The following is a 14,537-nucleotide window of genomic DNA, read 5'->3' on the forward strand; positions in this document are numbered from 1 at the left end:
AGATAGTCACAGGTTAGAATCGATAATGCAAAATCAAGAAAGAAAGGAATCGATGTTGGCTAATGAAATTTGATGCTCATGAAAAATGAAGGGTTGTCAAGAGTCAATTGCTTGTAATGTTAACTGGGAAGGTTGGTTTGAATGAAAAAGCGAATCCAGTGGGTTATGAATTGTCGACTGATTTTGTAAAGATCAAATTGACTTGGAATGTGTTCACATCTGAAAGGTTTGATGGGTTGATGTGCGAATGGTTCCTGTGATGTCGATGATAGCCTATTGATAGCTAATGACGAGGTGTTTGACCAAAATAGCTACAGTAATGTTTTGGGTTAGTCTCAACAAGCAAAGTGAAAATCACAATCGAGTTCGCATCTATAGATCGATTTTGATGATCACTTGGGTTTGCATATGAAATCAATTGAGTTCGCATCTGGGTCTTCATTGAGTTCGCATAAGAGGTTATATTGATTAGGTTTCGCATCTAAGATTGATGATTGAGTTCGCATATGCGAAAGTTCTTCATTTGCATCTGTTGAAGTCGATGTGCGAAAGATTATTATGCGAAGCGTTTGTAAGGAACGTGCGAAGAATTTGACGATGCGAAGTATTTCACTATATAACGTGAATTGGGGAAGAAAACAGAAGTTTCGAAAAGAGTCCATGCAGTTTTGTAATATTGGCAGTTTATACCCAACTTCACATATGGGTAATATAAACTGAGAAATTGCAGAATTTTCAGTTCTGGTCCCTGCAGTTTGTGCGAATTTACGCTTTATGCCCGGTTTCGCACATGGGCTAGAGTTTCACATATTTGGCTGTTTTGGGCGCAACGGGTCCCTGCAAGTTTCAGAAAGTGACAATTTCTACCCGGATTTTGAAAAATCTTGCAACTTTCACCCAAAAAGTCAAAAAAAAAAAATTCATAAATTGGAAATTTTTTGTGGCTTTTTCGTGATTGTTTTTCCGTGCAAGATTTTTGGTGATTCATTTTTGGTACACATCATGGGGGAGTATCGTGAAGACTATTCCTCGGGCGCTTCTCACCCTTAGTGGGTTTTATAATCATTTTTTGATTATAAAAAGGGGGAGAATGATGGGTATTCGAAGCTTCTCGGGTTTGTCGAATATTCATTTGCGGATTTGAAGATCGGTGTTACTTCGAGGGGGAGTTTGGTCTTGATCGCGCTAGCTCGTTGGAGATTGAAGTCGGACATCCAATCCTAACTTTGAGGAGTAGAATGTTAGGGTGCAAAGTCACTCTTGGATGTAGTGTTTTAGGCTTACCTTCTTGTATGTGTAAATGGGTTGAGTCTTTCCTATAAATAGGAAGTGAGTGACTCCCATTATGTAAGTGAATCCATTTGGAGGGTTAGACTAGAGAGAGAAACTTTGTACAAACCCATTTGTATATTCTTTCTAGATCTAATAAGAGCTTACAAAGATTTATTTACTCCTTGTGTTCTTGATTTTACATGATGATTCACTAGATCTTTCATATTCCGCACATGCCATCATAATCAACTCCACTACCCTAAGTACAATATGTTGGGTCACTCTTTTGAACCCTCTAAGACCCTTCTAATACCCAACTGGGTTCCCCCCCGAACCCTAACAAAAAAGGGGAGTCAAGTCTCAGACTCACCGAGTCCCAAGAGTGACTCGCCGAGTTGATAACGTCCAAGTCCCATTTCTCAATTTCTAGTGTACAACTCTTGACCAAATGATAGATCTATGATCCTATGATCAATCTGGCACGTAAAGTTACGAACTTTACATGCATGCATGGGACTTTGAGAGTAAAAATCCTTAAAAAAAGCTCTTAGATTGCATGGAGCCTTCCATTGGGTGCAAAAGCAACCCAAATCTGCCTTGTGACCCCTCCCAGTTCCTAGATACGAAGTCTTGACCCCCAACCATGTTTGCAATCATGGTGGCTACCTCATATGGCTTAAAAAGCCCTAAATCTTCCCCATAAAGGGATCTAACAAATGAACAAGCAAGGTATAGACTTTATACCTTTCAAAGACTACAAATGATGTACCAAACTCGAATCCTTCAGTCTCCTCTTGATCCTTCTATGGTCTTCCTTCTTCCTTGTGAACAAAACTACCAAAATAACCAAAAATGCCTTTAGATCTTCACACACTCAGTTAGGGTTTTCTACGGAGGGTTTCTAGGAGCAATAGGAACGAGTGGTGGCTGAAAAAGATGATTAAATAGGGTGCAAACCCTCAGATTAGGGTTTTTGTCCAGGCAGAGCCTACTTGTCGAGTCTGGCCGCCGACTTGACGATTCCGCCACTTAAATCCCGTGTCCAAACCCGCTCCTACTCGACGAGTTGGTCCTTCAACTCCGCTACAGTGTGTGTAATTATTTTGAGTGTGTGTGTTTATTTTGGATTATCTCATTATAAAATTGTAATAGTGGCTAGAATAATGGAAAGAAAACTCAAAACCACCACCGTAGGGTGGTGGCTACCGCCTCCTGCTGCCACCGGCCGCCGTGTCGGGTGGCGGTGTGATTTGCCTTGTTGTGTTTGATTCGGTTGGGGTGCTTGAAACCCTAATGGGCCCATTGAAGCCCTTATGGGCCTAGGAAACCCTAATGGGCTTAAGGACTTGGTTTTGGGCCTATTGGGCTATGAATGGGTTGGAAACCCTAATTAGGGTTTAGAAAACCCTAATTTTGGATATATGGGCTTCGGATCAATCGGGACCCGCACTAGAATCGTTTATTAAATTAAAATATTAATTAATAACCATTTGCAATTAACCTAAGGCCATGTGGGACTTAATGGATTAAGTCCTTAATGGGTTAAGTAGGGACACTTAACCCTAATCGTCATTTCATGTGAAAACCCTAAATATGTTGGATTTAGAGTTGGGCCTAGATGTCTGGACTCTTGATGGGCCAACTATTATCAAGTAAATGGACTAGAATATTTGGTCTGGGCTTTAGGATAAGGCCCATTGGACAGATTTGGGCCAAATTTGGAAAATTGGGCCATAGTTGGGCCTTGGTTCACTATTAGACTTTTGGGCCTTTAGGTTGGGCCTTGGGCTTAAATAAAGCCAAGTTAGGGGTAAAGTAGTATTTACCCCAAGTATGTGCTTATGGTTATGTGTTGGAACCCAGTTATTAATTGGGTGTCACTTTGATGTTGACAGATCGGGAACCTGTCATCCAGCAGCTAGAGTTTTGGGTCTACGGGACTTCAGCAGTTCGAGGTGAGTCTCCTCACTAGTTGTATGGGTCTAAGGCACCAATTCCAGCCCATTTAGTTGTGTATGATAGGAAGACTCGGGGGTTAGCCCTAGGCATTATGCATGAAAGACCAGGAGGTGGCTCCTGACACATTGTATGATATTATGTATGAAAGACCAGGAGGTGGCTCATGGCACACTATATGCTGATTAGCTAAGTAGGGTAATATGTATGATAGTTGTCTTTGTGATGCTTGCATGGAAGACCAGGAGGTGGCCCTTGGCACTTGACTGTGAGACCGAAGGGGTGGCCCCCAGCTTGGCAAGAAAGACCACGTGGCGGCTCGTGGCATAATAGTAAGACTATGTTTTTGGCACATAGCATTTTATTTGATTATGATATGTGAATGATATGTATAGCTCATAGCTATGTATGATAGTATGTTTATGCTATGTATTATGTGGTAGTGGTAGGGGTGAAATAGTCCCCGTAACCGGTTGAAATAAACCGGAGGGTAGGTCAGGCACCCCAGATATGCTTGACAGGGTAGGTCGGGCACCCAGATATGCCTGATAGGGTAGGCCGAGCACCCAGATATGCCTGGTAGTATGTGATTATGTGGTATGATGGGTGAACTCACTAAGCTTTGTGCTTACGGTTTTCAGTTTTGGTTTCAAGTACTTTGTTTTCAAAGGAAAGGAGTCGACTTGATTGCAGCGCATCACACTATATTTCTGCACATGAGATCTTGGGGATTACACTCTGATATTGTTTTATGATAACATGTTTTGATTATTTCTACTTTGTTTTTTGACATGAGATGTTATTATGGATCTTTTATTACTTATGGTTTTATAATAACTTATTTAAAAATGAAATTTTTGGTCTGTATTTTTGGGATGTTACACTAGCATATCGACAACTAGCATATAATCATGTAGATCTATTCTATACTCAGCATATCAATGTACAACATGATATCAATCTAATGGGTCGGCCTTGGTGCCTTCGACCCGTAAGTACAGTGAGGAAAACCCACCTCTCAATCTGATCAATAGCTGATGAGGTCCTGAATCTAAATCTCAGCTTTAAACGCCACCTATCCAACCAAAATACTAATTCTAAATCACCATCCAAAAGACCAATTCTCAACACCAACAAAAATACCTAAGATACCCTTTGGTCAAACTTGGTCAAAGTCAAAATGATAAAAATCCATAAGTCAACTGAGCCAACCCAACTGAGTTGACTCGGTCGAGTCGACTCAGAAGACTTACGTTGGGCGTACTCCAAGGGTACATGTTGCGTACACAAATTACGCAGGGCGTACGCCCAGACTTCCCAAACTTCATTAAGTGCTTAATGCCTTAAGCCCTTACATCCATCTTTCAGATCCATGGCTAAAATACCCTCAAGAGTCATAAAATTTCCAACTTTATGATTTTGCATATCCATTAAGTGCTTAAATCAACTTCTTAATCCATTTAGACCCTTTAGAGAATGCATGGAACAAAATAAACCACTTAGATCCCATTTTTATTACTCAAGACCCTTCCAAATGTCTGAAAGGACAACTTAATGGGTCAGAACATGCTATGTTCATGAATCTCCATATTTAGGAGAAAAAGGACCAAAAACCATTCCAACACAAGATCTAAATGAAACTTCACCAAGTTTTGAACTTGATACCTCAAAATGGTGCCAAAAGGTGGTGTGATCCGGTATCTAAAGAGCTTCACTCCTCCAAGGTTGTCTCTCCTTCCTTCCTTCTTCTTTAAGGGCACAAAACACACACATTCAAGCTTAGAAATGCTTCACAAGATGGATTAGGGTTGCAAAAACATTTCAAGAGGATGGAGGCTGATGAAATGAGGGGAAATAAGGATATAATGAGGTTTAAATATGAGCCAAACCCTAAAAAATAGTGTTTTCATGCCTGGTATGTACACCCTACATACTAGGGCGCGTCCTAGTATGCTCAACGTACACACGTACATATGGTGTACTCCCTAATCTTCAAAATTATAAAAATGCCACTAGGGCCTTCTTTGCACACTTTCTTACACTTAGGGTCCAAATTGCAATAAATCTCAATATAAGGGTCAACAATGAAAGTGCCTCATAACCAAGTGTTATAGGTGTCCTAATGGAGACTGACTATTGCTAGTTTTGCTGGTTAAATGTTGTTTTAGATAAACATATCCTAGTAGTTCGTTTGTAGAATCCTTCCACAATTATGAAGAAGGAAAATACATCATTAAGATTACAAAAGATGAAGCATGTTTTCGAAGTCATGAATGAAAGGAACAACTATTGAATCTTTAATCAAAGAAATCAACCTCATTTGGTATCGTTTAAGGTATGTGATTATATCTTTTTTATCAACCCCTTTTTAAATCCCTAATAATGTAGTATAGTAGTATGACATCAATCTTCCAATGTTAGTGGTAGTGGTGCTAGGTTGTTGATGGTGAATGTATACTATGAAGGCATTCTTGTTCCAAACCCCTGACATACGTAGCCTTTTATTTAAAATTTTAATGATGTTGATTTCTCAGCTATGGATTACGAAGACTTTGATGTTCTTCTTAAACAAAGTATATACGGTATGATTCCTTATGTGTATTAATCTCTTCCAACTAAATCATTGTGTAATAGGCTTAATTAGACTTGTAATGTACAGTCACAATTGTAGTAACTTCTTAGAACATAGTTATGATATAGGGTAGGATCAGTATATATCTAAAACAACAGACCATAACATACGTGATTGGATTATAGATGAAATGGATATTGATTAAGGACCTATAGATGATAAATATGATGATGAAATGGACAACGACATTTTATATGTTGATATTCTAGTTGACCATGAGGGTGAATTAGAGGTTATATATAAGTCTAAACATGGAGACTTGTTCTTGAATAAAGTGTGCTAGACCTAGATAGTGATGAAACGATTGGTAGAGATGAAGCACCTAAACCATATCTTATCGACACATGATCCAACATAAAATTGGAGAGTAATGATCCCAATTATCGGTATGAGGTTTGAGAATCAAAAGCAACTTAAACATAGGATTATACCAATTCGTTGAAATCTTTTATACTTCCACATTATAGCTTCTTCTATTTGATGAAGAGACTGTACCAAAAGGAACCTTCGTAGAGAAAAGAAATTTCTTGATGAAACTAAGACAATAACCATAATTATTAGAGATTTTCATTTTTTTTTCTTTTTAAAGTTAGGTTAAATTATTATTGTTTTTTGTCTAATCAATTATTTTAAGGTTTAACAGGAATTATGGAATTAAAAAGAGAAAGTTAATTTAAAAAAACATATAGCTAAAATGCCACAATACATAATGTCATAAAAATTTGGCCATGTAGAGAAAGTTAACTAAAAAAGACATGTAACTAGGATGCCACAAGACATAATGCCATAAGAATTTGGCAATGTGGATGCGAGGTAGCCATCAATAATATAATAAAAATAAAAAATATCAAATTAATATGATAAAAATACAAAATATCAAATTAAATGTCAAGTCACCCTTTAAAAACTTTAATGGTCTAGTAAATAACTATATATATAGGGATAATGACTTGAAAGGGTAATGGACTTTCGACTTTGTTCATATTTAGTCACTAAACGTTTTTTCATTATCTATTTGCCATTGAACTTTTGAAACTGTTCACATTTTATCCTTATGACCGGTAACAGCCAGCCATAAGGGTAAAATGTGAACAGTTTCAATAGTTCAGTGGCAAATAGATAATGAAAAAAAATTTAATGACTAAATGTGAAAAAAGTTGAAAGTTCGTTTCCCTATCAAATTATCAAAATATTATACCCCGAAAAAGGTATAAAAAAAAGGAAAACAAAACCAATATTATATGTATAAGTTTTATGTTATAAAACTATGAAATATTATATGTATAAAAATTATCCTAATATTATATGTATGAATTATGTGTTATAAAATTATGCAACATATAAAATGACATACATTAAACCATATATGTTGTTTGTAAAAGAATACATACATATATTGATATATTATATATGTTGTTATACTCCATGTATTGACATACATCATATTAGTATATTTACTATTAAAAAGGATATCAAAATTTTCATACTACACACAACATACATTTAGAAGTAGTTTTAATAATAATATTATTATTTTTAGTTTTTCTTATGTAATTTGTGTTGACATATACATACATATAGTTGAAAACATACATAAGGTCAAACACATACATACGGTCAAAGATACATAAATGGTCCGTATTACATTACAGTTTCAAAAGTAGCCCCATATGTAAAAAGTTATTATAGGAATTCTCCCTCGTTAGTTATAATTATTTTATTTTATTTTGTTTTTTTCATTTTTAACGAATGTATTTTAAAAATAAAATGGTATAGCATTAATTTGTCTGTGAGTTTAAAGCATCTTATTTTCATCAAAGAAGAACAATATGGTATTTTTACTTTAAACATACATAAAATAGCTTTTCTTGATCAGTTTTATACAGGAAATACACAGAGTCAAATATAAACTGAAACTTTTCCAACGAACTAACCAACAACAACATCTGAGAGAGAAAAAGAAGTTGATTCTTTAATAAAACTAAGCAGCAACATCAATTTTAAATCTATTATCAATAACTATTGGATTTACATTAAGGATGTCATCTTCATAAAGATTCAAGCTAACTTGCATCAACTCAAACATGAAATTGATCATCGATATTATGATAGAATCAAAACACCCTATTAGTAGCCAATAATGTTAGATTATGTGTCTAAGGTCAAAACTAAATTGATATAACTTTATGAACTAAAAACAAAATACTTTTTGGGTAGCCCTTAATAACTAGAAATAGTTAGGAACAACTTAAAGAGTGTGATGAAATAATTCGTTTCTTATACTTTTTTTAGGGTATAATATTAGGATAATTTGAGAGGGAAACAAACTTTCAATTTTATTCACATTTAGTCATTAAACTTTTTTTCATTATCTATTTGTCATTGAACTATTGAAATTGTTCAAATTTTACCCTTATGATCGGTTGTTACCAGTCATAACGGTAAAATATGAACAATTTCAATAGTTCAGTGGCAAATAAATAATGAAAAAAAGTTTAGTGACTAAATGTGAACAAAATCAAAAATCCATTACCCTTTCAAGTCATTATCCCTAAAATATAAAATAAACTATTTTGAAAAATAAAATAAATTTCACATAACAAGATACATTTTATTAGTAATATAATTGAATTTTCTATTAATAATGTCCTACCTTGGTAGGGCACAACACCAACAATAATAAACATAGAGGGCCAAGACCAAACTTTAACAAGGTTCTAAAAAGCTCGTCATGGCTCCGCCATGGCGCGCCACGACTCCAAGGCTTGGACTTGCCGCCAAGCTTAGCCAAAACGCCGCCTTAACTCATATATGTGTATAAAAATGAATAATAGTAGAAAATACATATAAAAATATTAATTATATAGAAAATTGTTGCCTTAAGTCACGCCTTACAAACGTCGTGACTCGCCAAGGCTCGAAAAAGCTTGAGGCTTGACATTGTCGCCAAGTCACGCCTTACGTTATTTAGAACCTTGAACTTTAAAACAAAAGATTATTTGATAATATGATGAGGTAAATGAGATTATGTCCGTTTTATTAGAGACTTCAACATGTTATCTAAAATGAAAGTTAAAGAGATTATACTATGTGTGACAGACCCTTATTATGCTAAATGTTGGTTTTGATATCTTAGTGAGTGTTTAAAAGTCTTTTTTTGGAAAAGTTGCAAAAATTCAGTTTTTTCTGACTTTTCTAAAAAGTTGATGTTTCTTCTATCCAAAATTCAAAAGTAGTTTTTAAAAGTTTTTTGCCAAACATCTTTTACCTTTGATCTTTTCCTAAAAGTACTTTTGGCCTCTTAAAAGCTAAATCAAACACCCCCTTATTAGTCTACCCTCGAAATACCGAAGAAATCATTACGGTCCGTAGAGAAACGTTTAGTTTAACACACATACTAGATTTTTTTACAATAAATATTGAGGAGAAGTCTTTAACATATATTGAGATGAATGACCGAGTCTAGTTGTTATAAAAGTCAAACACGGACAAATAAGATAGGCTAATATCAAGATCAATAGCCTAAATCGTGCTAGTGGAAAAAAAAAATATAGACGGGAAGGGTTGGATACATGTAGCATCCGATGGAGTGGTTTATATGGCAGCCAATAAGGAGCAGTCTCTACTGCTCCTCAACCCCTTCACTGTTACCCTGATCAAGTCTATGTCGTAAACAATTCTTTTATGTTTTTTCTTAGTAGCTAAGTTTCTTTCAATGTTTTCACTTGTTCTTCTGTTAGGCATGATACAACCTACAAAACATAAGTGTTTTTTATTTGAAAAATTCTTGCAAGGAAAAAGAACATGTAATAATCATGTTCTACGAAAGGCATTTTAATTTGTGGAATATTTAACTTAAATTATCTAGTTTGCTAAAAATGATTCTACCTGGACGACAACCATCCAATTTAGTTATCTATTTTGCTAAAAATGATTCTACCACGACAACCATCCAATTTAGTAAGAAAGACTATTGGGAGATAAATACCAACAATTTTGAATATATTACTACAATGAAATTGACATTTTGTGAGGACAAACTAAGATGGTAGTTTGACCACCGTTTTATAATTTTGGAATACTAAAGTACATTTCATAAGAACATTGTGAAATCTTATTGTGATGATAAAATTTCTAAGATATTTTGGAAAATCATTTGGCAATCCGGAAGCATTTTGCAATTCCATTGTCAAATATTCTTAATCAGAAACGAAGTTGTTTAACAACAATAATGATAGTTACAGTTGACAAATTGCAAAAAAAAAAAAAAAAAAAAAGGGCTATATTGACATGTAGAGAAAAAAATGCTTATTTTGATAAAATCACCATCCCATGTTGGCTATTTTGTGATTATCTGTTATATTTATTTATCATAATAATCTTTGTATGACTCAAAGATTTTGGTTTTTTGCTTCATTGTTAAGTCAAGATTGAAGCTAAATTAGGACAAAAACATTGATTGAATTGCAAAATTAATAAACGGGAACCTATATAAATACTATTGTTGTACCCTACTAGATGTACAACATAGAACAACATTTTCTTTCGTATGGTTCCGTACAGATCCATTATTTTGTAGGTTAAATAAGTCGTTTCATCATTTTTAACATTTATATTTGTTACTTGTATGTTATGTTTGTATACTTGATTATATAGAGTTTGGAATGTTTTTAATTTGTTTGTGAATTAGTTTTATATATTTTTAATATTTTGTGAATTAGTTTTTTATGAATTTTATTAGTTTATTTTTATTTTAAAATTAAAAATTGTATTGGTTTAGAGAATTAAAAAGATGGATTTGCATGTGTTTTGAGATGAGAGGGTTAGAAGTAAAAGGAGAAGAAAATTGTGGCAATTAGGGGTGATAACTAATCACACGATATGACAAAAATACATAATACAAAACGAAATTGGGACAAAACTGAAATTCAAATTTATGTTCGTGTCAAGTGTTAAAACCACGACATTGTACCGTGTTGTGTTCGTGTTCAAAATTCGACATGAAATTGACACGATTTAGCATTTGCTTTTCGTGTTTTTCGTGTTATGTATGATTAAGTATTAATTAAATAAACTAATTGTTATTTCATGTTATCTTTGTCATATCGTGTCGTATTTGTCGTTTTTTAATCGATTAGTTTTCGTGTTAGTTAAAAAAACACGACATCGTGTTGTACCGTGTTTGTGTTACATAAACCTTGTCGTGATATGTTAGATAAAAACAAAACACGATGACCCAATTTGTCACCCTTAGTGATAATGATGTGAGAAATGAAAATCATATCAAAAATGGTTCGAAGAAAAATGAAAGACAATGGACTCCCTCCAAATCAAAGGTTACCATAAAAGTGAATAGAAAAGGTAGTATTGACTTCAACTATTAAAAAAGAATGTAGTTATATTTCTTTAAGTAGAAGTCTCCAAGTACACCATAGAATATCGAAATGTATATTTAAAGAAAAGGGGGAAAATATGAGTGATGCATAATAAAAGTAAAATATCTACCTCACAAAGTGGTCCTCTTTCCCATCATTCAAAGACTTGACTCCTCATCAAAGTGCCATTTTCATTCTCATTGGCACCCCAAGATTCCTAAAATCCAACCCTTTATTCACTTGTACGGAATAATATTTATAATCTATTTAGTACACTTATATAATCTCTAGTCTCTACTACTATAATTAGTAGATTTTCATGATAACATATTTAATATAATTAAAAGTATAATGCTATTATAAAATATATTTCATAACTCATAATGTTTAGATAAAGAAAAGGCAAAATTGTTACCCTTTATTATATTTAATACTATATTTAGTCAATGAACGAATTAGTGATGATACAAAAAGTAGAAAATTCGTAAAAATGTGTGGAATCAATTTCCATCTATCACGAAACTGAGACTGACATCGACATCGAAACTGTCACCGTCTCACCGGAAAACCCTAAATCAGGGTTTCCGGTGGCAGAGTCTCCAGCAAAAGCATAACCAACACCCAATCCACCATAATGCAACGAAGCATTATGACATCGTTGGAAAACCCTAGCTAGAGACGCCGCTTTCCTCCGTGCTCGTTTTGTTCCCGTAAACAGCAGACCCTGAAGCAAACCAACCATCGCCGGTGTTTTCAAGATCCGTTCAGCCGCCTGAACACCGCCACTCCGGCAAAGCTCAAGTAAAGCCGCCACCGCGTTCTCCTTCGCTCGGGGAGACCCACACCTCATCATCTTGATTAAACCAATCACTGCCAAGTCTTCCTCCCCGACCACGGCGGCTCCGGCAGGTTGTCGGACAATCAACGCCAAAGCTCCGGCAGCTTCTTCCGCCACCTCTTCGCATCCCAAAGCCTCGATTAAAGCTCGAACCGCACCAAATCCGATCATCTCCGTGCAGATTTCGGTGTGTGTCGAGAGATTAAATAAAGCGGTAACCGCGTCTTTCTTCCCTCTCGGAGTTCCTTTAGATAATAAAGCCGATAATGCCTCAATAGCTCCATTTTCTCCGGCGATCTTCTTTTTGTAATCATGAATGGCGGAAAGACTGAACAATGTAGCCGCGGCATTTTCTCGGGATTCAACCGTATGCCCGAATCTTAAAACGTGAACGATCGATCTCAAACACCCATCTTCCTCTATAATCAGACTCTTATTATTATCGTGTATCGATAAATTCAGCATTGCTGTCACAGCATTTTCTTGGGCTACGACGCTTTGGGAAAAGAGAAGAATCCTTAAATATGGAATTGCACCGGATTCCGCTATAAAAGCTCTGTTTTCTCCACCGGTTTTTGCCAAGAATCGGATTTCACGAGCAGCCATGGCTTTACCGGAAACCGACCCATCTCGCAGTTCTTGAATAAGGAGCCGTGTGGTGGCTTTATTTGCTTCCATCGCCGCCCGGCTTGCTGGAGCTGCCGGAAAAGATTCAGCAGCCAAATCCGAATTCTCCGGCGGACTGTAAAGAATCCGGTGAGCTATGCACCATTGTGTCATTAGATTCCTGAGTGCTTTATTTGGTACAAGCTTTTTATGAAGAAGAAGTTGTCCGGATTTCGGACATGAACAATGGCCATCTTCGATCCATCTTGAAATCGAAACTCGATCGTAAGTCTGCCCCGATGAGATTATCACAGGGTCCGCCATTAATTCTAATGAAATCGGGCAGCAAAAGTCTTTCGGAATTGTTATAAAAGTATCGGCGATTTCTTTTGAAATCAACGCTCGTTTCTTCGAATTTTGTAATCGTTGTCCTCTTGTGATTTCTACTTCATCTTCTTCGAATCCGAATAATAAGAATCTACAGTATCTGATTATTGCCACAAACCCACTAAGAACAGAAGCTGAAGGCTCGATATCGTCTTCGTGATTCAGCATGTGTTCTTCCAAGAATTCTAGTTCAGCTCTGAAACTCGTAGCATCAAGAATCCCTAATTTTTTGACGAAGAATTCATGGAATTCTTGTACAGTAGGGATTCTCCCTGTTTCAATTTCGTTCAACATCTTGAACAACTTTAAACGTAATGCATCATCATGTTTATCTATGAACAATTTAGCGTTTCTTGATTGTTTTTGTAACAAAGCTAATTGCTCTATAACATCATTGGATAAATTATTCAGTTTGTACAACGGGATAACATCTAAAAGCGTTGAAAATTCTCGATTGAGATCATGAAAATGTCCAGAAACCGAATGATTCTGAAGCAAAAGCCATAACTTACTGGATTGAGCACAGTAGTTAAGCAAAATTTTGGACCTGTTAAGCAGAAGGTAAAGCTCCTTGAAGCATAAGATCACCGTTGAAGGAAAATCGGAGGTTGAGTCCCGGACAGAATCCAACAAAACGACGAACAATTCTATCTTCCGCAGCAAAGATTGGGAATTCTTTTTCTGAAACGGTGGGCGTTTGCCGGAGAATGAAGAGATGAGGTCCGATGAGACAGCGGTTAAGTGGTTCAATAAGGCAACGACATCGTTTTCTAGATCCACCGGCGTTAAGCAGGCTTCTAACGTCGGCGACCTGCTCCGGCGTAAGGATGAAAATATGGCAGCCGACGCCATTGCTTAAAGCGAAGAAAAACAAACAAAAAATGGTGCTCTGTAAACAGTTTCGTGATTCTTTCTTCGATTTCTCGATGGGGTTGGTTGAATTTGGTGACAGGATTTGCAAAAGATTTGATCTTTCTTATACTAATTGTTAGGAAATGAAAGGGAAGGTGTGAGGGAAGGATAGGCTACATATACACTGAGAAGTTTGACGAAATCCGCTGTGGAGAGAGGAGCATTTGTGAGGAAAATGGAGAGACGCGAAAGTAACGTAAAAGAAAAACTGTAAATGCCTCCTTTTTTCTTTGACCCATTAATTCTATTACTTGTTTTTTTTTTTTTTTTTAATTTTGTTTTGTTTAGAAATTCTATTGCTTGTTTAAAATTAAGTAATGAAAATTTATATAAAAATAAAATTTTTTATTGCGTCTGTGGAAATTGCATTTTACTAAACCTTTTTATACTAATTACTTAAATATATGTCAATAATGAGTAGAAAGGCTTAAAAATTAGAGAGAAAATAAATTTAATTGTTTTACATAATCTCTTTTTTTTTTCAAAAAAAAAAAAAAAGACATTTTCAATGCTAACCATCAATTTCCTAGAATATATGTACGAAATGGGCTACAATGAC

General features: G+C 35.4%; 1 pseudogene; it reads right to left on the minus strand.

Annotated features, from left to right (window-relative positions):
- Positions 1-11,621: 11,621 nt before the first annotated feature.
- Positions 11,622-14,164, minus strand: LOC145101920 (U-box domain-containing protein 17 pseudogene; annotated as a pseudogene).
- Positions 14,165-14,537: the final 373 nt, after the last annotated feature.

This window comes from Lactuca serriola, chromosome 4 (genome assembly GCF_051521515.1).
Source record: "Lactuca serriola cultivar US96UC23 chromosome 4, Lser_US96UC23_V15, whole genome shotgun sequence".
Classification (NCBI taxonomy): Eukaryota; Viridiplantae; Streptophyta; class Magnoliopsida; order Asterales; family Asteraceae; genus Lactuca; species Lactuca serriola.